This window comes from Apium graveolens, chromosome 6 (assembly GCF_009905375.1).
Source record: "Apium graveolens cultivar Ventura chromosome 6, ASM990537v1, whole genome shotgun sequence".
In the NCBI taxonomy this organism is placed as follows: domain Eukaryota; kingdom Viridiplantae; phylum Streptophyta; class Magnoliopsida; order Apiales; family Apiaceae; genus Apium; species Apium graveolens.
In genome coordinates this window covers 210,452,406-210,465,491 of record NC_133652.1, presented here as the reverse complement: position 1 = coordinate 210,465,491, position 13,086 = coordinate 210,452,406, and positions in this window count along the sequence as shown.

The window sequence follows — 13,086 nt, the reverse complement described above, 5'->3', positions numbered from 1 at the left end:
CAGTCAGGAGATATGTGGCCTTTCTCACCACAGTTGTAGCATTTGACATTCGAGTAATCTCCTCTGTCAGACTTTCCTACTTTGCCTTCAAATTTTCTGAATCCCTTCTTATCAGAACTTCCACTTTCCTGGAAAACTTTTTTCCCCTTCTAAATTTCCTATAGGCTACCTTTGTAATACCCTTCACCATAAGAGCACACAATTTAATCATCTCTTTATCAACATCTACTTCAGATAGACTTTCAGTTTCTGAATCATCATCATCAGTACTTGATGATTCTGAATCAGACTTTATGATGAGAGCCTTTCCTTTGCCTTTTTTTAAGACAACCACTTTGGGGGATTCCTCCTCAGCCTTAAGAGCAACTGTCCTTGACTTTCTCCCATGTCTCTTGCTTCTTTGATCCATCTCAAGATCATGAGTCTTGAGCATACCATAAATTTCATCAAGAGTAGTTTCATCAAGAGCATAGTTGTCTCTTATAGTAGTTGACTTCAAATCCCAACTTTCAGGAAGAGTTAAAAGGAATTTAATATTTGAATCTTCAAGATCATATTCCTTATCCACCAGTGACAGATCATTCAAGAGTTTGACAAATCTTTCATATAAACCAGTTAATGACTCATCAGGTTTTGAGTCAAAGTGCTCATACTCTTGAGTGAGTATAGTCCTCATGTTCTTCTTGATTGCATCAGTTTCCTGGCATCTTATCTCCAAGGCATCCCATATCTCCTTTGCAGTCTTGCAATAAATTACCCTGTTTGACATGACATTATCAATGGCACTATACAACAAATGTCTTACCTTTGCATCCTTGGCAATAGATGAGATATCTTCAGCTGTATACTCACTTTTCTCCTTTGGTACGGTCTTTGCTGGCTGATCTGCAACTACAACAGAGAGCTTGGTTGGTTTATGTGGTCCTTCATTAATTATATCAAGGTATTCCGGATCTGTAGCTTCCAGAAACATAACCATCTTCACTTTCCATATGGGATACTCAGAAGGTCTCAACATGGGAATCCTAATAGTCTCATATCGACTGTGGGTTTGAGTCTTTGGAGTTTCTTCAGTTTTAGCGGGCTTGGTTGGATTTTCTGCTTCTTCAGACATGATTGTTTTGGATCTTTACTGTATGTGTGTTAACAGATAGGCTCTGATACCACTAGTTAGGTCACACAACACTGTAGAAGGGGGTTGAATACAGTGTTTAATACAATCAAATTGATTTAGAATACAAGTAACAGAAAACATATGTATTCGATATAATAAACTCTGTTACAATGGAACTGTTCTCTCTCAGTGATGAACAAATATCACGAGAGATGCTAGGTTACAATGTATGATCTTCTCGATAATGATAACACATATAGTGTAAACCTATGTCTGTGTTTGTATAGTACACAATTACAAGATAACTTCTAATTGATATGGAACACAATTTTGTCTCCTAAATATATCAATCAGATATCTTATATAATTCTTCTACTCCTCTAACTCATTCCTTGCATATCTTCTTCTGTATTAGTCTTGATCTTCTACTGTTAATCAGCTTCCTTCCTTAATTGTAAGTCCTCCCATACTTAAGTTCTGATATGACCTTAAGTCCTGATATGACATTAAGTCCTGACTTCCAGTAAGTACTGATTCCAGTACGAACTTATATTTCCTGTTTGTTAAGATCTGAAAACTAAACATGAAATATATTAGACATGACATCTCAAATATATCCAACAATATATATTGCACCACCATTTATGCAGTTTATTCTATCTACACATATATTTTCCTTACATGAACTATATAAATCAAATTTACATGAATTGAAAGATTTCTATATTTGCATAACATGACCATCGTTTGCTTGTTCAGGATCATTAATTTCAACGTCTTGAAATCTTACTTGCTCTGGCCCAATACCTAAATCCATGTTTAGGAAATCTTGTATATCTGCAATAGGCATGTCAAATGTGTGAAGGTCATGCGAATCATGTCTGCCAAGTGTTGCTAAATGACGCGTAACTTCATTTCTATGAGGGTGAACCAAATTAAGTTCATAACCGATATTATTATCATTAAGCCTTGAAAGAATAAGTCTGAAAGTCTGTCTAGTATGTGGTGTAATTCCTTCTTCTTTGTAATATTTTCATTCGCAATATGCTTGCATATTATCGATTTTAATGATAACACATTCGTAAGAATCATGGAATGCACGACGCATGCCTAATAGAATAGCCCATAATGCTCTGTTCAAGTTTGTAAGGCCTGGAATTGTGCCATAAGTTAGTCCGAGAAGATGACCTCCCACGTCTCTTACTATAACACCAATATCGTTTCTATTATCGCCTTCTGGAACATTCTGAATAAACTAACTATGCACATTGATCTTCACCCAACCATTAGGAGGAAATTGTCATACACACTCAACATGTTCCATTCTCTTTAGATGTATAAAACAACAGTTAATTATTTGTGGTTATAAATTGATTATATCATATATTATAAAATGATTCTTGCAAGTAATATATAAAGAAAAGAGTTCAAGAGATGTGTCTGTTGCAAATAGTTGTAGAGTTTTAAACAACTAAAAAACTAAAAAAAAAGAGTTGAGGAGATGTGTCTATTGTAAATAGTTGTAGAGTTTTAAATAACTAAAACTGTTGGAATAATTAGACTACAATGTTGTTTAAAAATGTGTCCAAAATTAGTTGTAGAGTCTATACAACTAATTTGCAAGAAATCAAAACTAAAGTTGAAAGGGAATATAAGACTTAGACTATTCATTGAATATATTTTAGAAACGTAAATAATAAATAATCAAAATTATGTGAGATATACAGATCATTTTGTGCTCGGTACATCTCACATGCTTTAATAACTATTATAAACAATGATAAAGGAGGATTCAAATAAAAAAGGATCATACGGTCGAATTTTTCATGTTAAATAAACAGATAGTTTTAATGTTTCAACATTAAAATACAGTAGTTGATCAAGAACAATATCATCAAACAAACATATTAAAATCAGATAATAGAAACATTAAACGAAATAACATCATCTTCCTCGATCATTTCGAATCTTAGTTTATTATGCACTGAGAGTTTGCTTTCTTTCAAAAACTTATCCCATCCACAAGAAAATCGAGGCTTAGAATGTATACTGTGGCGCCCTCCAAACCCGGGTCAGAAGTTTGGGGTCCACACACACACCTTATTTATAACCTGCTTATAACAATAATAAAGATAATAATAATATGCAGTGACCCTACTTACCAACTACCACGGACCGCAACAGGTTAAAGTATACACACAAGCCACACACACACACTTATATTACAAACGCCCAAATCCCAACTATTGAAAATTACAACTGAATATTAAACATTATTACAAACTTCATAAACTTAAACTATTCCAAAAGCTGTCAGCTAGCTTAACTCGATCAACCTGGACCCCTAGCTCTCGCACTGAATTGGGGATCCTCGCTACCAACATGTTCCTTCTTAACTGGAAAAAGAACATAAACAACATCGCACAAATAAGCTGACTAGCTCAGCAAGTCACATTGACAAGACTGAGAATAATGATCATCAAGTGAAAAGAGTTAAGGTATCAAGTGAACAAAGATTAATGATTTAGAATTGGATATTATATTTTTATTTTAAAAACTAAGGTTAGGATGTTGATCAGTCACGCACTAACCCTGAGCAAGGCACACAGATCTGCTCTAATTACTGGATCCAAGGCACACGTTAGCCTAACTTGACCACCAATCTGGTCTGACCACGAATCTGGTCCACAATTTTATAAAACAATCCAATTCTAACATAATAGCAGAATAAACAATGCAAGGCAATAAACAAAATCATAAGCAACTTGGATGTCTAATAATAAAATGGTTTCAATCTTCACAAATGAAATATGGCTATCAAATGGTGAAAGAAATGGATAACAGAAGAATCAAAGTTTCAAGGTTATAAGGATTTGGTCTTTCAGAGCGTAAGGTACCTTTGTTTGAATATGTAAGCAATCTGATTCAGTGTTTCGTATTTAGTTTGCATATATTTGTGGAGTAGTATCGTATATCTGTGGTTCGTATTCGGGGATTTAACAATCAATGGTTCAGAAAGAATTAGGTTTACGGCTCAAAGATCAATAGCTGAAATCAAGGTTTAGGGTTCAGTGCTTCAAAGCACTTGCTATATAAAACAGAACTATTAATTATCTATAATATGTCTCAAGAAAGTTTAGAACACTTTCCTAGTACTAACTTGCTATACTTCACCAATTTCCAATCACAATTCTCCTACTCCTCGACTATCTGTTTCCCTTTCCTACGCCTTGCCTCTTCTGCTCACATACTATAAGTATCTATCAATACTCAACTCATATGATTCTATTCAGTATACATTTCTATCTATCCTTCGTTTTACCCAAATCCGACTAATGGATTGAAAGTCATGCTAAAAACAAGTAAACACTGAAGATATAGACCAACAGTCAAACAAACAAGTCACTTATAGCACATAGCACGTCAAACAATCAATGAAATTTCATTTATAAGGAAATCTCAGGTCTTGAACAGTCTTTCGGGTTGGTCAAAACCTAACAGTGAGTTCACGTGTCCTGAAGTTAAGAACAAAAACAGTCTAAAGTAAATCGGGCATTACGACGGCTATGTTTACGCGATTACCAGATTTATACCACCCCAATCAATTCACAAATCAACCAACAATCATTACTACAACCAAACTCCATCCATACTTTACTACAACAGCCCCAATATCTCAAGATTTTCAATTTATACTACTCTCAATCATGAACTAAAAGCTATACTTAAGTTCATTAACCAATAATCAAGATTTACAACTTCAAACTCATTACAAATCCAACCACACTCTAAGTATACAAGAATCATGGTTCTCATGAACCATACCAAACATAAAAACTCTAAATATACAAAATTAGGGCTAGGTTATGAGATTATACCTTCCTTGGTGAGTAAAAGTAACTAAGGAGCTTAGAATCACCCTTGAAAATCCTTACCAAAGCTATATCTAAAAAAAACACAAGATCAAAATTTCAAGATCTTGAAAACACTATTCACCCTCTTCTTCCATGAATTATTGGAAGAGCTTATGAAGGAAATGGAAGCTTAGATTCATAGGATAGCTATATCTATGCATACGGAACCTTGGATAATTACCTCACAAATTAACAATGCTTGGAACTTGAATTTGGATTTTCTTTTCTTTGAAAATGGTGAAGAAGCCGAGAGCTTCTTTCTTGGAAATGAGAAGTCAATTTTTGTGTTATGTTTTGCTTGGCTTGGTTGATATCCTTTTGTTTGTTAATTAACTTTTTACCATAGTAAAGAATGAATGGTTCACAATCAACCAACCAATCCCTCCTTTTTGTCATGCTTAAGTCACCATGCTTATGTCATCTTCCCACACTTGTCTTCTTCTTGTTGGTGTGATGACATCATCATCCACTAACCTCTTTGATAAACTCCTAATTACTTGGCTAATGATCGCTGATCTATTATACGGTTCACTTAACTTTTGTTCTCATTTATCATTTGAGGGATCATACCCGGGATCTCATTACTTAGGTTCCCTTAAACCTTTCTCAATATTTTATATTCTTTTTATGATCCACTCTTATAATCCTTGAATTAAAATCCTTTTAATCATGTTACCGTATACTTAATTCTTTCTGTATCTAGTGGGTTTCGGGAAAAATCAAAGTGTTCGAATTTAGATTCTGACGATCTTTACATACACTTATATACCATATAGAGTACTAATAAGATCTCAGAATATCAATAAAAGAACCCCTACATAGTGTGGCATGAATGGTTTTCTTATTCAGCATAATCAGCAAAATTACTATTCATAAGGGTTACAAAAAGTCCAAAATTTTGGGGTTATTACAGTCTCCCCTCCTTAAAAAGGATTCCGTCCCGGAATCAAATAAAAAACAAATGGGGGTACTTTTCTAGCATTGTGCCTTCTAACTCTCAAGTCAATTTTCCCACATTGTGGTTCTCCCACAAAACCCTGACTAGCACGATAACCTTTCTCCTAAGCACTTGTTTCTTTTCGATCTACAACCCTTCCTGGTTGCTCCATATAGGTTACGTTTGATTGCATGCCTATGCGCTCATATGCCCCAATTTGTCTGGCATCCGGATTACACTTTCTTAACATTGATACGTGGAACACGTTATGAACTTGCTACAGTTTCGGGGGGTAGGGCTAGCTCATATGCTAACTTCCCAATATGTCTTAATACCTCAAAGGGGTCAACAATTCGTGGGCTTAGATTTCCTTTCTTTCCGAACCTCATTCATCCTTTCCAAGGGAATACCTATAACAGCACTAGGTCCCCTACTTCCTATTCTTTGTCCTTTCGTGTCAATTCAACATACTTCTTATGTCCATCTTGGGCTACTACCAGCCGTCCTCTGATTAAATCTATTACATCCTTTGTCCTTTGGACTACTGCTGGTCCGAGCATCTTGCGCTCTACAACTTCATCCTAACATAAGGGAGATCAACATTGTCTTCCCTCAAGGATCTCATAAGGCGACATCTCGATAATGACATAAGATCTATTGTCGTAAGAAAACTCAATCCGCGAAAAATGATCATTCCAAATTCTTTCAAGTCTATTTCACAGACTCTCATAATAGCTTCTAGCACTATAGCTTTTGTTTCTCAATACTCCTTTTTTTGTTCGTAGTCATTACTATCTTCCGTACATAATACTATACTGGTTACACTTTTGCTCGTTAGTATTCTATAACCTTATAATAACCACGTCAACCTTAGTATCACGAACACGTTAGATTCGGAATACCACCGCACTGATACTACTCTTTTCTAGCTGCTTTTATCTTTGAAAGCTGGATCCATCGTATAGAAGTATAAGAATTTATTGAGAGATCACTATGATCATGAACACTTGTTCTATTGTATAGTTAGTACAGAAGGTGGCCAGCCTTTAGTACTTGACAAGCAATTAAACAACATGTGGTATCCTAATAGGCTTCTATCACACAGATAGATAGGCATTCTGTCACACCCCCAACTAATCCAGCAAAATTAAATATAACTATTACATTATTTAAAAATAAATAAACATAACCAAATCCAAGATCTTACAATTTAGGATTTAGAACAGCCCAACACTGCCATCTATTACAGCTGATTTTAAATATCGAGTCCTCACACAAAACTACTATCTCTTATTCTACCTGAGCTCGAACATAAGCATCAGCATCACAGGTCTTACGGGCGGTCTGCTTGAATCTAACCATAGCTGTTAGTTGTAATATCAGGGTAAAGCAAGGAGTGAGCCTAATGCTCAACAAGTGCTAAACAGTACGATACAAACCATAAATCGAGATATACATTAAAGAATGACAATGGAAAGACATAACCAATGATAACGAGAGATAGAACTTTGGGTGATGGCATCATTTTGCTTGTATCAAAACAATTTCAAAACCATATCTTAATCAAAATCATTTTATGACGCTACGGATTATAGCCGGTGATTAGCCGCGAAGTAATCCCGAACCTCGCTGGGTTCTAGAACATTAATGGGAATCCCTAGGCAACTTTTAAGCCTAATATAAGTGTCGAAAGGACTCGCGTCTCAGTCCAGATCCACTATTCAAAGAAAACATTTATCCCCCTTTGGGACTGAAAACCCACATTTTATTTATTTCAAAAACTGATACCGAATTATAACAAAATCTCTTTTAATAGTAAGCATTTTCATCAAGGGATTATAGACCAACTCGAAACACGGGAATTATGGTACTAAATCTCAAGGCCATGATCCACTAAACTTTACTCCATTAGGGTAACGGAAAGGTTTTCATATATAAAACTTGGACAAGAAAATTTAGTGAGGCTATTGGAAATTATGTAGGGGTAATGCCAGACTGGGCTTAAAGCAATGGTTTCTCGTCAAGGCACAAGTGATGGACCACCAAGAAGATAAGCTTCAGGAATACTAAGGGTGTTAAAGTATGAAGAAATGATCTTTAACTCAGGTTATATTAGAATTATCAAGCTTTAAGATAAGAAAGAGGGGTATCAATCAATGAGGAATCACTTTGATAAATATCTGGCTTTCAGGGTTCAAGGTAAGGTTCTATAGAGGTTCAAGTATCATGATGAGATATCAATACTTAGGAATCATCAGCATGTTAATCAAGAGAATCAACCAAGAGTTATAACTACCCTTTCTTTTATCATGGCATTCAACTTACTTTAATATACTATCATGATAAGACTTTTGAACTACTTGCAATACGTACTCGACGTTTCAAGGCATTTTTATATGATTCAAAGATAAACATAAGATACGCTTGATTTAAATATATCAAAATGACTCAGGATAGTTGCATCGATATATATGAACTATTTACAGTGAATACGAAAGACAAGTTGAATCACTTGCCTTGAGAAAGGCTGGTCTGGTCTGACTGGTAAGAGCAACTGGAAGCTTCACTCGACCTTTATGGCAAGTTTACCCTCGTCTCGAGATCCTACATAAATAATAATCCCCATTATAATATATTTTCACCAACTTAACCTATTTACAACCCGAATTAAACACAAATGACACTTAGGCCTATATGCACTTAATTTGTATTCACCTTCAAAATATACTTGCACACAAAGCCACATATACTCACATATCATATTTTAATACCAAATATTACCATATACACCATAATGCAACACTAGGCTTGGATGATCTCGACTCACAACTTAAGTAACTCGGTCGCTAAACTAGACAAAGTCTTCAAATTTTGGCTTCCTAACTCAGTGTGCCTTTACTAAACTATCCTAGACCTATTGACCCTCACTTGGGCCTTTTGCTCTAATGACCTTATACTATCTTGAAACTATGGTGGTCAACCTAAATCTCACTCCTAAGTGTTCTAAAACTCCGTGATAAGTGAAAGTGCTCACTGGTACAAATTTCAGAATGACATCTATGGTTTCTTGAGTGCATTAGACACCCTTAAACTATAGGTTTTCCTTCAAAACTTTTACACAAGACTCTCCTGACCTTAGGGCATCTCCCAAACTTGATGTGGCTCAAGGGCCTGGCTTGGGCCTCCTTGGGCCTAAGCTTAAAGTCCAAGGTTCCCCTGTTTTCCTAGGCAGAAAATGCCCTGACTTGACACATGGTTCTAACTCATATCCTATGAACTATGGTTGGAAAAACTTCTCTGACACTCCCTCTAACTAAGGCCCAACAGGGCCTAATGAGGGCCTACCCATGACATGGTCAAATCTCCCTATTTCTAAGTTGCAACAAAACTGTCTCCTGCTGGACAAATTTTGTTATTCTACTTGTGCACCTAACCAAACGACATGCAAACCTCCAACCAACTCCTAAAACCTTTTATATATCCTAATACTAACTTCTGGTGGCTTGGGCCTCAAAGTGCACATCAATGACATGGTCAAAACTCACTCTAAACCTCAGGGTACTAAACTAATTTTCTGTAGAAACTAAGACTCTTCTTTCTCCAAGGTTTTTACTTGACAAACTCAACCACCAACAACCCAATACCCAAACCAAGACTTAAACATGGTGATCTACTGAATTAACTCCCTTACACTTAAAATAATCTTGGTGGAGATCATCCTTACCTAAGGTGCAATCATGGCAAAACAAAGGAAATCACATTGCACAATTTACAAGTTATCAAGTTTTTGAAACAACAAGTTATGTATTTTTATAATATATACATGAATTATTACCATACATTAAGGAGAACTAATCAATATTAACACTTTATTTCTACTGAAATTAAAGCTTACTAAAAAAATCTTTCCAAATGATCAAAATCTTCCAACATTGCAAGAGAAATTTACATGCATGCATGTCTTCGAGTTTTACCAATCAAAGCAACATGTTTTCTAAATATATTTCACCATGAAATTGACATGCAAGCCTAGCATAAGCTATATCTAGATGATCACTTAGCATGCAAAGAGTTTCATCAAATTTTCACTACAAGATTCTTGACATTATCACATAAACATACAAAGATTGAACTAAGCAACAAGAATGATCTCAAGGACCATTCATTCGGCTCCCTCAAGGTCATGGCCGAATGAAATGGAAGGGAAATGGCCATTCAACATCAAGAGTTTCCTTCTCAAGACTTGTCACTTCACCATTCCTTGTAGTCCTCTCAAAAACAACCTTAAACCCATAAGAATCAAGGTTGTACTTTGAGTTTCAACTAAAACCTTGACATGCAACCTTAAAACTTAAACTTTTTACTCAAAACTCCTTGAAATATATGTGATCATGATATGGGAAGTAGTATTTACTTGTATAGAAGGTGAGAGCTTAATGAGGAATGAAGAAAATGGGGAGGGGGTGATTCTCGACTAAAACCCGAGAGTGAGAGAGAGGAGGGCCGAGAGTGAGAGAGGGAGGAGGGAGGGAGGAGAAAGTGTGGTGTGAGTGGAGTGAATGATCATGCCATTTGCTTGTTTTATGGTTTTTGATTTGACAAAATGTGAGTGGGAATGAGAATTGACAAGACTAACCTTCCAATTATACTTGGATCATTTTGCATGCAAGGGCAAAGAAGGAATTTGGCTAGTAAAATAAGAGTTAGTGGGGTTGGAATTGTCTCTTTAGCCCTTTAAATTGAATAGAAAAGGATTTGCATGCAAGGGCAACCATATAATTTGCTAATTATGACAACTAAAATTTATAAAGATTTATTTTTATAAAATAAAATACAAGTTCAAAAATTATAAAATTTATACCATAAAATAACTTGGATTTTTAGAAATTTTATAAAACCACTTTTGAAATTTGTGAACAAAATAACTTTTAAAAAGAAATTTATTCAAGGTTTAAAATATTCCTTATAAATCAAAAATAAAAGAAATAAATAAACTTTTGCTTTAAAAAATCATATACCACATAACGCAAATTTAAGACGCAGAAATTCTCATTCACACGAGCATACAATAGTTGAATATATTGGCATTCGGTTTTAAAATTGCACCAAATTTACAAATAGTATTACACGAAAATACCGGTTGTAACATCCTCTCCCCCTTAAGGGATTCTGTCCCTAGAATCCAAGAGAACAGATGAGGATACCGGGAATGCATATCAAACTCTAACTCCCAAGTCGATTCTTCGACCTTAGGGTTTCTCCAAAGTACTTTTACTAACTTTACTGTCTTATTCCTAAGACTCTTCTCTTGCCAGTCGAGTATTTTGACAGGTTGCTCCACAAATGACAGGTCTGCCTGAATTTCTACAGGTTCATATTCTATCATATGGCTAGCGTCAGGATTATACTTCTTAAGCAACGACACATGAAACACATTATGAACATGCTGATACTGAGGTGGTAAGGCCAACTCGTAGGCCACCTCCCCCACTTGACTCAAAATTTCAAAAGGACCTATATATCTAGGTGCTAACTTCCCTTTCTTGCCAAATCTAGACAACCCTTTTCTAGGTGACACCTTCAACAAAACAGCTTCGCCAATTTGGAATCGAACATCCTTACGTGCTGGATCTGCATACTTCCTCTGTCTATCTTGAGCAGCAAGCAACCTTTTCTGAATTAACTTGACTGTGTCATGCAACTGTTGTACCAATTCTGAGCCGAGAATCCTTCCTTCTCCTACTTCATCCCAACTTGTTGGTGATCTACATTTTCTCCCGTACAAAGCTTCGTATGGTGGCATGCCAATGCTGGAATGATAGCTATTGTTGTAAGAGAATTCAATCAATGGCAAGTGGTCATCCCAACTTCCTGCAAAATCGATTGCACAACTGCGCAACATGTCTTCGATTGTTTGAATTGTCCTTTCGCTCTGACCATCAGTCTGTGGGTGGTACGTCGTGCTCATATTCAACTTCGTGCCAAGACATTCTTGAAATTGCTTCCAAAATCTCGAGTTAAATCGGGGATCTCTGTCTGAAACTATTCATACGGGTACTCCATGCCTTAGTACGATTTCGCGCACATACAGATGAACCAATTTGTCCAGTGACGACTTCTCGTTAATTGGAAGGAAATGCGCTGACTTCGTAAGACGATCAACTATAACCCATATAGCGTCATGCCCGGATTTCATTCGCGGTAGTCCTACTATAAAGTCCATAGCAATATTTTCCCATTTCCATTCTGGAATCTTTAGGGGCTGAATTAATCCGCTTGGTCGTTGATGTTCTGCCTTCACCTTCTGACAAGTATAACACTTTTCAACCCATTCAGCCACGTCTCGCTTCATATTTGGCCACCAAAAGTTCTGCTTTAAGTCCCGATACATCTTGGTGCTTCCCGGGTGGATTGAAAATTTCGAATTGTGGGCTTCATGTATGATCTCATTCTTTAATTCAGGTACATGAGGAATCCAAATTATGGAAGAAAACCTTAGTATCCCTTGCTCATCCCTTTGAGTATTAATCTCCTCTCCAGTTAACTGATTCTTCTCTTTCTCCATTACTTCTTCTTGATATTTCTTTATCTTTTCCACTAGTGTTGGCTGAAAAGTCATTACACGACAAACTTCTTCAACTTTTCCATAATCACAAAGTTCCATTTCAAATATCTTGATTTCTTCAGATAATTCCTTTGGTGTTGTCATCATATTCAGTCTCTCTTTCCTACTTAGAGCATCGGCCACAACATTCGCCTTTCCAGGTGGTAATTTATCGAGCAGTCATAGTCCTTGATCAATTCCAGCCATCTCCTCTGCCTCATATTGAGCTCCTTCTGAGTGAAAATGTACTTTAAACTCTTATGATCTGTGTAGATTTCACACTTTTCTCTGTAGAGGTAATGTCTCCAAATCTTAAGTGCGAACACTATGGCGGCTAGTTCCAAGTCATGCCTCGGGTACTTCAACTCATGCGGTTTCAACTATCTTGACGCATACGCAATCACCTTACTATGTTGCATTAACACACAGCCCAATCCCTTATGTGAAGCGTCGCTGAATATCACAAAGTTTCCTTGTTCATCTGGAAGCACTAATACCGGAGCTGTTACCAATCTTT